Source organism: Xenopus laevis, chromosome 8L, assembly GCF_017654675.1.
Source record: "Xenopus laevis strain J_2021 chromosome 8L, Xenopus_laevis_v10.1, whole genome shotgun sequence".
NCBI classification, from domain to species: domain Eukaryota; kingdom Metazoa; phylum Chordata; class Amphibia; order Anura; family Pipidae; genus Xenopus; species Xenopus laevis.
In genome coordinates, this window is record NC_054385.1 from 62,607,090 (window position 1) to 62,621,489 (window position 14,400).

The following is a 14,400-nucleotide window of genomic DNA, read 5'->3' on the forward strand; positions in this document are numbered from 1 at the left end:
TTGTCGGCAATTATAAGTAATATATGGTGTTGCTTTTACATGGTGCTAAAAATTAATATTATCGTTAAAAATAGCCCCTTTATTGGAGCTCCCTACAGATGTTCACTGGTCCCTGTTAAATGAGGGGTGGGCGTGTCCTAATGGTCTCTGCCAGAAGCACAGTAAAAGGGGGACAACCAATCACAGCTAGGGTTGCCACCCGCCCGGTATTTTACCGGCCTAGCCAGTAAAACACCTGCCAAGGCCGGTATTACAAATTCACCGGCAATGTAGCTGCCGGTAAATTTGTAATACCCTTAAAAAGACCCCTCGGCCTGCCCCCAATCCCCTGTAAACTTAGCTTTTTCCTCCGTTTTGTCCTGGCCACACCATGGCCCCACCCCTTTATGACACACCCACACCCCCTATGACATCACACCCTGCCCTTTTGTGTAGCAATGGGGGCAGCCATTCAAAGGAGAAATTACATTAAATTAACATGCTACCTTAAATTAAACCTCTCTAAAACGGAAATGGTTCTCTTCCCTCCAACAAGAACCATTAACATCCCGGAAGTATCCATCATAGCTAACAATTCCACTATCAACCCATCTCCACAGGCCCTGTGCCTTGGGGTTATCCTAGATTCTGCCCTGTCTTTCACTCCTCATATCCAGTCACTTATTAAATCATGTCACTTCCACCTAAGGAACATATGCAAAATATGATAATTTATCACCCAAGATGCTGCCAATTCTTATTCACCCTCTCGTCATATCACGTCTAGACTACTGTAACTCTCTTTCACCTCTCCAGTCCATAATGGACACTGCCGCGAGGCTCATAAACCTCAGCAACCGCTCCTCCTTTGCCACTGCCAATCCCTGCACTGGCTTCCGCTACCTTTCAGAATAAAATTCAAATTAATGACCCTGACATTCAAAGCACTTCATAACTCTGCCCCACCCTACATCACTGAACTCATCTCTATATACTCACCCAGCTGTTTGCTACACTCCTCTTCTAACCTGCTACTCAACTCTCTCATTACCTCCTCACATGCTCGCATTCAAGACTTTGCAAGGCCAGCACCCCTCCTCTGGAATTCTCTCCCACAGACTGTCTGATTTTCTCTCAACGTTTCTGCTTTCAAAAGATCTCTTAAAACACACTTCTTTAGAGAAGCCTACCCTCACTTTGCTTAACTACCAAATGCAATACCACATAAAGTACTACATTCTGGTCCTGCCCACTCCCACACCTTGTGTCCTTTAGATTGTAAGCTCCTTTGCACAGGGCCTTCCTCACCTTTTGTACCGGTATCTGTTGTGATGTATGTAACTCCATATGTTCTATGTAAAGTATGTAATATTGTATAAACACATTTACTGTACTGCAAAATATGCTGGCTCTATATAAATAAATGTTAATACTAATTAAAAACTTTTTTGGCGTCACTGTTCCTTTAAGGCTAGAACAGAGATGCAGAAGATACACCATTGGCCATAATTGCAACTCCCAAATGCACACACACATGGTCTGAACTGGGATTCAAAATAGGCCCTGGTATTTCAAGAACACAAAGGCCAAAACAGCCCCCACCAGCCCACTAAATAGTGACTGTTTATGGCATCTTACAGCAGCCCCTCTGACATTTGCCAGAATCCACAGATTGCCAGTCCAGACTTGCACGCAATCCTGGAAGACAAGCCCAGGAGACAGAAGTTGTGCCCCACTATGTTTCATACCCTTGTAATAGCTCCATGGTATCAACTTGCTACATGTTATCATGACAGCTACAGAAAATATGATGGAATTTGAACTTGGAGGTGTGTTCCTGTGGGGTGTGGTTGCGGTTGGCTTATAACCAGTTTTGTTCTCCCTTATAAAAATTAGATCTACATTTATTGTAGAGCAGGATTGTGTCAGCCTACTATATAGAAACTGGGTAGTCTCTTGGGCGTTGTTACAAAATGTTTGCTTGCACTTGCAGGTAGTAGAAGACTGCTCTGTATATGTAATTATATCTAGTGCTTTATAGCAGACATACACATCAAAATCTGAAACGTCAAAATTGCATTGAATTATAATAAAAAAGAGATTTGTTAGCAACAAAAGAATGCAAAATAATTTTGAGATCTATAAAAAGAATAACATTACCTTGGGGATGTTTATGCCTCAGTGTACATGAAATACCAGGGCTGATTTAACTCACAATCCAGACCTGCTAAGCTTCTTATTTTATGAGGCACAATACTAAATTGTGATTGTAGTGCAGGGCTGCCATCAGCGGGGGACAAGTGTCCTGGGCATGAAGGGGGGCCCGGCAGTGCTGCATTTTAGAGTTAGAGCTAGGCCCCCCTTGAACAGCCGAAGGACCCGAAGCCACGAAAACAGCTGAAGCCGAACTCCCGAAGCGGCGAAAAGACCCAAAGTCAAGTAAACAGCCGAAATTGAAGTCCTGAAGCGACGAAAAGACAAGAAGTCATGAAAGGAGGCATAGTTGAAGTTCTACTGAACACCAATATGTTTTTTTGTTTTTTTTAATCCCCTGGCCACCAATGTATTATTTTAATATTCTATAGTCCCCTGCCACCAATGTTTTTTTTTTTAAAAAAAATATTTTTTGGGGCCCCAATTTTTTTTAATTTGTAAGGGGGGCCCTGCCACCAATGTTTTAAAAAAAGAATATTTTTTGGGGCCCCAATTTTTTTTTAACTTGTAAGGTGGGGCCCTGGCACCAAGATTTTTTTTTTTTTTTTGTAACTTAAAATTTTTATTAAGAATAAAATTCTCCAGAGAAGAAAATAAAACATTCCATGCTTGTGCTATCACATGTGTACATTACAGAGGTAGGTGCTAAACAATACATTATATGTAGACATTGCCGCAATTCTGTATTACAAGCAGAGATCGTTCTGGATATTCTAATACATGTTAAAACATTAACATATAAACATAAAATAAAAAATAAAGTTGTACCTTGCATGAAATAATCTCTATATTGATTAGCAAAAAATTATACAGTACATTGCTTAGTAGTTCAGATACCAGAGCAAATTCCATTTCTAAGAAAGCATCGTGAGTTAACTAAAAATCAAGAATCTATACTACTTGTCTCTCAACATATGCCATCTAGTCAATTGTGAAAGTAGTTAGGAATTTTGTGGTTTTGCCAACATCTCGTAGGGTGCCCAAATAGCTAGAAACTTATGTGTCCTGTTTTGAGTATATGCAATCATGTTTTCAAAAGCCATATTCGAGATAAGTCTTCTATGGACTTCTTGAATAGATGGGGATTCAACCGATTGCCATTTAGCCGCTAACGGCTAACATAATACGAGCCACTGTTAATATATGGTTAACCAGAACCTGTGACGATCTAGAAATCTCCTCAACAGGTTTTCCCAATAGAAAGGTTATAGGGTCTTTCACCACATCTGTGCAGGTGACCTTCGAAATTATACTATGGATTTCGGTCCAATAAGCAGTAATAATTGGGCATGACCAAAACAGGTGATACAGAGAACCTGGGAATGTTGTTTTTTTTTTAAACTTATAAGGGGGCCCTGACCATCAATAGCTTTTACTTGTGTGTGGGGTGTTACTTTTTTATCGCTGTCTGTGTGGTCTTTGGGCGGGATGGAGTGGGGCTTGGGTGGAGTGGGCACGATCTGGGGTGGGGCTCGGGCGCTAGTGTGGGCGAAAATTTTGTTGTACGCGGCCCCTTCATTTCTAACGGCAGCCCTGATTGTATGTACACGCATATATGTATTGTTTACATGCAGAGATGTACAAATCTGCTTTGCTGTAATGTGACTGCCTGGAAATGGCAGTGTGGTTGCCAAAAGAATCTAAGTTTGACTATTTGCCACTGCTATAGGAAATAGTATCTGCGACAGATACTATATCCAGAGCAGGATGGCTACTTGTTTTATTTACGAAGGTACTGGACATGTCCAGGGTTTAAAAAAGAAAACTGTCTGCATTATCTTATATAAATAGCAAAGCCAACAAATACCAAGAATTATCCATCAAACCCTCATCAGTGGATGATTTTGATATTTTGATATGCTGCATAGAGGCTTGCCAAATCCCTCTGGCACACATAGGTTGTGTTTGCCTTGACTTGGAATTGGTTACAGGTTAGTGTTAATAGTGCAGCTGTAAATACTTTTATAAATGACACCAAACATATTTTAGTTCTATTTTCTGGTAGAAAATGAAATTTGAAAAAAACATTTATTTATTTCTGTTGGATGCAGGTACTAAGGAAAGAAATGCAATCCTGCTCCCCCTGTAGTTCAGCCAGCGGAAGCTTTGTGAAAGTTGTAGTTCGACACCTCTTGCGGTGCAGCAGTTTAGGCATCCCGATCCGACCTAAATCAGACGTGACAAAGAACTCGAAGACGCCACTTTAACTCTCACAAAAGACAAGAACCACCCCGCGCTTTAGCGCATAAAGCCTATAAGAACATAAACCGCATTCTCACGCTCGCGTAATGGCGGCATCTCAATCCAGTTGTTTCTGCCACCAGAAAAATGTTACCGCCCACTCTCACCAGTCTCCGCCCCGCCAGACAGATCAAGTTGCTAGGATACGTAAACAAAACCAAGCGGAACGTGGTGACGCTGAATTTTAACGCTGTATCCTTGACAACCAGAGAAGTGTTTACTTTAGGCCTTGGAACACGTGGGAGCCTGATCGCTATGAAAATAACTCTATAACAGTGACAAAACAACCCAAAAATCAATGAATAGTGGCATAATACAAGTAATGAAATATCAATAAAAGCTTAACACACACACACACCCCTCACACACCAATTGATAGGTAAATAATAATAAAATGAGAAAGAAGAAATACCCTATAGGGGTTGTCATCTTAATTGACTAAAATGTGGTCTTGTCTACCTTACCTTTCTTTCCATACTATTACACCTAGGTGTCATGTTGACCTCTCAGAGCAAAAAGTGAAGGCCATGATGTGGCAACCTTAATTTCAGTATCCAGTAATTACTTCAACTCAGCAGTTTCACATAGCTAAGAAGTTTCACATAGCTAAGCAGTTTCACACAGCTGGTGAGCATAAATAAAACCCTTAGTAGAAACAGCAGGCACGTAAAGTAAAACTTCTGACTACAGAACACAGCAGGTTTTAAAATATAACACAGCCACAATAATGCAAGGCATTATATACAGTTCTCCAGTACTTGAGTATTGGGGAAACAAGTAAAAAAATATTCACTTATTTTATTGCGCAGTTAAAATTCACATAATTTATACAGTGAACAAAGTACCATCTATTGTAAAATATAAGGATATGATAAGTCACCAAGGAGTTCTATGAGCATCTAAAAGCACAACGCCAGGGTCAGACTGGCCAGAGGGGACACCGGGAAAAAAAACGGTGTGCCTCGGCCCTCATGGGCCCCGGTCGGACCAGACCCCACTCTCCCTATCTCCTGGACCTATAAAAAAAAACTATTTGTGGCGCAGCGCACCTATGTGCGGCTCCGTGCACGCCGCGTGGCCCCTTTGCACATGTGCGCCGTGCGATCTTTATGTGTGACGTGCGGCTCCTGTGCGCATAGGGGGCCAGAGGGGGGCCCTGGACAGCAGTCCCGGTGGGCCCCGGACCCCTCAGTCCGACCCTGCAGGTTGTGGAATTCCAAGGTGATAGTCGAATCTAATATCCTCATATTTCATACTTCCCAACTGTCCCGTTTCCTGTGGGACATTTCCGATTTTGACAGCTCATCCAGCAGTCTCGGTTTGTTACTGAAATGTACCAAATTTCTCTTTTAACACCTGCACTGAGGTCAGAAAAAGATAAAAAGTTTCTCAAATATAAATAAATAAAAAAATCACCGCATGCAGCACTGCAGTTCTTTTTGTCCTTCTTTACAGTTTTCAAATTTTGGAAGGTATGATATTTTACAACAGTGGGGTACTTCATTTATTATAATACACAAGTTTAAGCGAGTCATCCGACAGGAATTACATCACTATGCATCAATTATAACTGATGACATCACTAAACACCATTTATAACTATAGAATTTACAGGATATTCATGGTTCTTGTGTATTATAAATGCATAATTACCGAGTAGAAGTGAAAACAGAAACAGAAAGGTGATACATTTGGTTACACTTGAAAAGGGATGGAGATACATAAGTAAATGGAATGTACAAAAACAGAATGGGAATAACAAAAAAATAAAGTTAGTAGTTTGATCAACAAGATAGTAACAGCTGAAGCACACATTAAAAACAATTTTATATACAAGAATTAGAGAAATGAAAGAAAAATGGGGTTGTCCACAGCAGGCAGGATAAAGTGTTGTAAGTTGTAGCGAAATCAGATATGATCATTTTAAACAGTTTAGCCCAAAAACACTGTGTCTCTGAACAAACTCCATTCTCAGTCCTCTGCTAAAAACTGAATATTCTACTGTTAAATCTGGTACATTGTCCTCTCCATGTGTCTTTGGCTGTTAAGGTACATGTTTTCCCTATACACTTTCTCAGTTTTCATTTTTTATATAGCACCAAATACAAGACCTAACAGTTGCATATACAGACACTGGACATTGTTAATTGATAACAGGAAGTGAGCACTGCTCGAAAGTGCTTACAGTCTGAGTGGGAAAGGACGTGATATATACAGTATAAATATGGTAATGGTAACCAGTGCTATTGTACAGTTCCTGGTGGCAGTCTGATTTTCTTTTACTGGTTTTAATGCCACCTTTAAGTTTGCATGTACATTTCTTAAACCAAAAAAATTATTTATGTAAATGTATAGAGATAATAGCAGGCATTGAGCTCACTAGCTTGTTTTGAAGGCCAGAATTACAGGGACCCTTACTAACACACACATAGTCTATAAACTGTATATAAACGTGTATGACAGAAACAGCAAAAAATGGAAAATCCATGAAAATTGCAAGAGGGCTCAGAGAAACACACTGAGTTTAAATAAATTTGTTGTTTAAGTTTAAATCCCCTTTAACCTTTAATCCCACCTCTTCTCTTACATCACTAGATGCCTCTTGTCATATCCACCTGAATGTCACAACTTTATCTAAAAGCTCTGTATTCTAAAGAAAGCACAAATTCACTTGCTACTTAACCATACGCAACACACTGCAAATTATGCTACGTGTCCTGCAAAAGCTGTACAGTGCTGCAAATGTGTTAGATTGACCTATACTGACCTATACTAGATAAAAAAGTAGAAGATTTTGCTAAGATCTGTTCTGCTAAAGATGTTCATGAAGTCACTTCTACAAATGTTATGGTATTAAATGTGGATAAAGCTGATGCATTTATTCCAGACAAGTTTATATGCACTGTCAATGTCAATACTGCTTCTGCTGACAAGGGGAAATCCATTAACCTGATGCTTGACAGGTTCAGCTGTTTATATACTACCAAAGGATACTTTCTTGAAATACTTTGCAAAAGATCCACTTGTTGCGCCTGCCCTGAGACTGGTCAGTTACATAAAGGATCCAATCCCTGTGCTTGGTTGCTTGACAGTGACTATACAAATTTGAATCAAATACTGCAAAATGTGACTTTTACATTGTGAATAAGGGTACTGCAATACTTGGAAGGGATCTCTTTGCTGCATTAAACCTACAATTAGTTGATGGTCTCATTACTACAGCACCAGTGCTTGCCACACAGCCAGTGTCTAAAATTTCACCACTTCAGCCAGCACCATTTCCTGATTCAGCATGGGAAAAACTTGCTATTGATATTGTCGGTCCTTTTACAGATGCTCCTATAGACTGTAAATTTGCTATAACCTTGATAGACTATTACAGTAAATGGCCTGAAATTGTATTTGTTTCTCATATAACATCAGCTACAGTAGTAACATTTCTGTCTACAGTCTTCAGTAGAGAAGGTGATCCAAAGGAGTTAATATCAGAAAACGGACCGCAGTTTGTCTCATCTGACTTTGAATTCTTTCTGAGAGAGAGAAATATTTTGCATTGGAAATCTTCAGTGTATTACCCACAAGCAAATATAATAATCAAGCGATTCAACAGAAGTCTGAAAGAAGCACTACAGACAGCAAATCTTACTGGGAAATCTTGGAAAGTTCCTACATAACTACAGAGCAACGCGCCATGCAACAACCCAATCATCTCCAGCTGAATTATTACATGGCAGACAGATGCGCACTAAGTTACAAGTTGCAGACATCAAACTTCCACAAAATACTGTGCCTATAAAATCATCTACTGCTGACATTGTCAAACATCAACAAGCCAAATGCAAGGCTTATACAGACAGAAAAGTGGTACAAGAGAAGTGCACTTTCAGCCTGGAACTTTAGTCAGAATTAAGAAACTAGGACTACTGAAACATGGACAATCTAAATTTACTAGAATGCTTAAAGTGAGACGCCAGCGAGGACCATACAAATATGAACTGTCTGATGGACGCATAAGAAATGCAATCTCGTCTTGCTCCTGTTAGGAATGACTTTGGAGAAACTCCATTTGATAAAGGACATTTTCCTACTCCTGATGCCAACTGCAATAGACCTGAAGAAAGTGAACCTATAAGGTGTACTGAGAGAATCAGAAAACTACATGCATGGACCAAGGACTATGTGATGTGAATAATGCATAATATAGCATAAAGATGCATACTGTTTAATTGTTGTTGTTTATTATATTTGTCCAAATGCTTTCCTACTATAAGGGGAATATGTGGTGTTAATACAAATGGCCTGCAGGTGTCACTGTGCACATGAGTTATACCATGTACATATAGTACTTTATATACTGCTTCAGAGGGATAGAGTTGGAAGTTACTGAAGTGTAATGGCTGCATGCACCTGCTAATAAATCACTGTTATACTCTACTCCTTTTATTTAACAACTGCTTAAAGCCCACTCTGCCAAACCATCCTCTGGCTACTTATAACTTCCAGAGTTATATTTTGAATAATATTGGTCTAGTTCACATGTAGTTCTTCTTTACATAAGCTCATGTTTCTTAATAATCTACAGTGTTCCTCCCTCAACCTTTTTTTTTAAGTTTTTATTTTTTGCATTTTCAATAAACATAAAACAGTTAAAACAACATAAAGAATAAGGAAAGCAATAGTGATATGATGCACTTTGGTATCCATGACATATAGAATTAGTATTTACATATCAGGTAAATTGGATTTGCTGCCCAGAGGTAACCCTAAGACCTATTGTATGACTGATTTTTAGTCCACACAACATAATCTTAGAATTCTATATCGTTTATTGGGTGAGTATCTAGCCAGGGGGCCCATACCTTGTCAAACTTCCCAGGACAACCCTGAGAGTCATATGTTAGCTTGATTGAGGGAAGAACTTTGTTTACCAAATTAACCCAGTGTTCCAATTTCGGCATTGTGTTTCCCATCCAGTTCATTGGCATTATTTTCTTTGCATAATATAGAAGAGCCCTTGCTAAGGATCTTTTCTTATTCAATGGAAGAAGATCGTCCACTAGGCCCAGCAGACAAATTTCTGGATTGCAGGTGTTGGGGAAGGCCAAATTATCCCTCCCTCAATCTTTTACTTTGCTTCTTTCTCATTCCTTTGTTCCATGTGCACGCACAGCTTTGAAATATAGTGTGGTGTTTTACTTTCCAATTTGGAGCTAAAATTATTTTAATTTCCATACATAGCCTATAGAATATAGAATATTGTTTTCATTATGTTTGGAAAAAGGGATGGGGAGATACACCCTATGACAATAATGTTCTGTATATGTATCCATTAGTTGAGCTGGTAAGTTAAATGAGGTCAGACAAGCCAAAGCTTGACTAAAGCAGTTCTGTACCATCATCCTGCAGGGCCTTGCTTGTTGAGAATGTCTTTCTATTCCATTACATATGTATTTTTAAAATACAGTAAAGTAGGTGGAGGATCAGCAAAGCATGTTTACTAAATTTAGAGGGACTGGAGAAAAGCTTGTATAAGTTTTCATAGCTAAAAAATTTTCCTTGCAAAAATGAGCAAAGAGACAGATTTTTGGCTTGGCTCAGAGCTATGAAAGAAAATACCAAACAGCATCTTATTCTGGGTTAACATCATCATCCTAAAAAAACAAGAGGTGGGCATGAGAAATGTAAATCAAATCAGTTGAAAATAAGTACATTGCATTCTGCTTTTGCCTGTTACAATCTTTTTGTTTTACTCAATCTCAGAGATGCTGAACATCTATGCTGACTCAGTATATAAAATTGTCTAACATTGTCTAAAACATTTCTTAACTAATAACCCACCAGCAGCAAAGAGTTAAAGCCATGTGGGGCCATCCGATGGGCGTCCCCGATAGATATCAGACGAAAGTCTGTTGGATCTTTTGGTTGATGAGGTCCCACGATCTGACTGCCTGTTTGGCCTCGATTCTGATCAGATCGTTGGGCCCTAGGGCCCTCGATCGGATCAGCACGATATCACCCATTTCAAAGTGGGCATGTCGGGATGAGATCCGTTCGTTTGGCGAAATCTCCAAACGAGCAGATCTCCCTGTGTATGGCCACCTTTAGGCTGTCACTGATACCATGCCAAGTTTGTTGTAACAGGCTTGAAAGGGATCCGACTGACACTGCACCCAGGAGAGGATTTGGTGGGATCCTCTTTTCTCTTCATCATTTGACATTAGCCTAATGCTTCCTTTTTAGAAAGTATCACAGGCAATTCTAATATTAGAAAACGTAATATCTGTATATATACTTATATATGTAATAAGGGATGTATTTGCATCCCCAGGTATGGGACCTTTTATCCATAATGTCCATAATGTTTGGGACCTAGGATTCTCCGGATCAGGGGTCTTTCTGTAATTGGATCTCCATGCCTTAAGTCTGCTAAAATCATTTTAACATGAAATAAATCCAATAGTACTGTTTACCTTCTATAAGGATTTTTTAAACATTTGAATTATGTGATTAATATGGGGTCTATTGGAGATAGCCTACCCATAATTTGGAACTTTCTAGATAATGGGTTTCCGGATAACAGATACCATACTTGTATATACTTTGCTTGTACATGTATATCTGTTTACACAGCACTCCTTCTATATGCAGTGCTGCACATTTTACAATACTTTAATAGCGCAGACAGACAGTACACAAAACATACAAACAATTACAAAGTCCCTGCTTCCTTTAGCATACAGTCTACATTTGCATACATAGTAACACAGCTTGAAGCTTTAATATTCCTTTATAGAATAATGCTAAATTATTTTAGGTAAAAATAAGTGTCTTTATGCTTCTATGAGTTAGTTCCTCTAAAATATGGAGGGAAAAGACATATAAGGAGAGACTATGTAAAGGATTAGGGATTTATACATGGAGTTGTGTGTGTTGTGTGAAGAAGGTGAGTTTGTGTGTATATTTGTTTTGAGCTTAAAGCTGGCCATAGACGCAACAATCCGATCGTACGAATCATGGATTCATACGATTTTCGGACCGTGTGTGGAGAGTCCCGACATTTTTCGTCTGGCGGAGATCGGTCGTTTGGTCGATCAGACAGGTTAGAAAATTTCTATCGGCTGCCGATAATATATCTGTATGTATTGCCGATTGTACGATTTTCAGTGGGAGACTGTCACTAGCTTTGCAGACATAACTATCGTACGATTGCTGTCAGTGGTAGTACATTGGCTGATCTGTTCCTTTACTACTTTATTTGAGCAGAATGGTAAGACTTTGTTCTAAATGTTTAGTGGCGGGTCGGGAGATGGGAAAGTCTGATCGTACGTTGATTCGTACGATCTTTGCGTCTATGGCCAGCTTAAGTGCCCTGAAAATTGTGTTTCTTTGATACCTGTAATTATAAAATAGTGGAATCCTGAATTTATTGAAATGTTTGCGGGTTAGCACCCACAGATAGAACATGGGGTATTCTTCCAATTTTGCACCTGTATTTTACCTCCAGTACCTGTCAGTATTTGTGTTTATGTACATCACTGTGCATCACTGTGATGTTGGTTCTTTCAAAATACACTAATAATACTTATACTGTTCCACCCCCTGTCATTGGCCAGCTACCCTCTGCTATGGCATATAATTAAACAGAAGACTGTGTGCTCACCATCTGCTCCGAACACAATTCCCCATGTTGTCTTCCCATACCTCTGCTTGTTTTCATGTACTTTTGCCTGCATAATTAACTGGTACAATATGTCCTCTGCCTGTTCCTTACTTCTATCCCACTCTGTTTTATGAAGCAGTCTCATTAATTTCACACTCTCTATTATTTAGAAATAATACATAGGCAGAACCTTGGGATCAAAAATATTTTTATCTAAAGGTCTCCCCTTAATGCACCAATGGTGCAAGCCATGTGAGTGACTTACTTATTTGACACATGAACAAACTATAATTTATGGATTTATCTTGCTACTTTACCACCTCACTGTTGAATGACAGGAATTTGCTGTCAGCTGCAATGTAGGCTATCAAAGCAGAATATATTGGTGGCTTAAAAAAATGGTCCAACTGTTGCATAAAAGTAACTGTTTTTGGTGTCCTGTTGTTGGTCTGGAGTCTGAGCTGATCATGGCACTGAGCAGTGCCTACGGTTTGGAAGCTGTCTATGCCCAAAATTTACTTGGTAGCATGTGTAGTGTCACACAAACACAGTCTAGCCTTCATATATATGTCACTTACACAGAAAGTCTATGTGTTGTTTCTGTCTGAATGGACCATATAAATTGCTTCTCCCACTGACCTGAAAACAAGGTGAGGCTAAGCTTGAAATTCCTGCAAAGATACTGTCTTCTACACTATGCTATCTTTTAAAAACTGGGAACCTTTACAAAATTCTGTGTGTGTGTGTGTGTGGGGGGGGGGTTAATTACAGTGTCTGTAAAAACACAAGGTGCCTCTAGTTGTTTGTTTGTTTATTTGGGTGGGATGGGTTTCTGTGTCATATAGGATTCTGGGAGTTTTTCTATACTTTTTGTAAGTATCCGGTGGTCTGTAACTATTGGGTGGTCCTCTTGTACCATTATAAATACTAGGAATGGTTGCAATATTATAATTATATGTATTGTATTGGAACTCAGCATATGAGCATAATCTGAAGCCAGTGGAGTGCAAATAAAGTTTGGAATGAACCCAATTCTACCGATATAAATTCTAGGTGGGCTACTGTGCCTATATAAATATCCAGGGCCACCATCAGAAATCATGGGGCCCCATATAGCAAAGTTTTCTGGGACCCCTGGTCGCCGCCCACCCCAGACCCTGCCCCCAAGCCCCACCCCAGAGTCTACACAGACACCAGTGATGAAAATGGTAAAGCACCTCACTCACAAGTTAAAAAAATGGCAGCCAGGGTCCCTCAACAAAGTTTTTAAAAAAACATTGTTGGTCAAGGCCCCCCTACAAGTTAAAAAAAACATTGGTGGTCAGGGCCCCCTATAAGTTAAAAAAAAAACTATTGGCGCCAGGGCCCCCATAAAAGTTTTTTAAAAAAAACATTGTTGGTCAAGGCCCCCCTACAAGTTAAAAAAACCATTGGTGGTCAGGGCCCCCCTATAAGTTAAAAAAAAAACTATTGGCGCCAGGCCCCCATAAAAGTTTTTTAAAAAAACATTGGTGTCAGGGCCCCCTACAAGTTAAAAAAAATCATTGGTGGCCAGGACCCCCCATATAAATAAAAAAATGTGCCAGGTCCCCCCCCATAAAAGTTTTCAAAAACCTTGGGGGTCAGTGGCCCAATAGAATATTTAAAGCAATGGTGGCCAGGGGATCAATAAAATAAAAAAAACATTGGTGTTCAGTGGAACTTACCTTAGGTTCTTCTTCAGCTTCTTCGGCTCCTTTCATAGATTCCAGTCTTTTCGCGGCTTCAGGCCTTCAACTTCGGGTCTTTTCGCGGCTTTGCATGAACTTTCCAGCACTGATGGGCCCCCCTTTAGCCCCGGGCCCAGTACAGCTGTACCCCCTGTGCCCCCCTTATGGCGGCCCTGTAAATATCTGCGTTTTGTGACTGACGGGATGCCTGAATAAATATGGCTTTTGGAACCAAAGAATTTGGACAGTACTGATGTATTTAGTAATTTAGTAATGGTGGGAATACACCTTTTGAATCACAAGTTATTATTAACAAGTATTTATAAAGTACCAACATCTACACGACTATCCGACAGATTAAATACAAATATTTTTAGATATAGATGGTAAATGGAGCCTTGCCAATTACAGCAATCTAAAAGAAAAATGGGGTATGAGCAGGGATATATTTGGGTCTGGTGCTATCCTTGGCCCCAGACTGGCAAATGCCCTTGGCCCCAGACTGCCAGATGCACCCTCCCTGCAATGGGCTCACAAGCAGTACAGTCTACACTAAAATATTGAATATGGCCCTGGGTGTGAGATATAAGTAGGGTT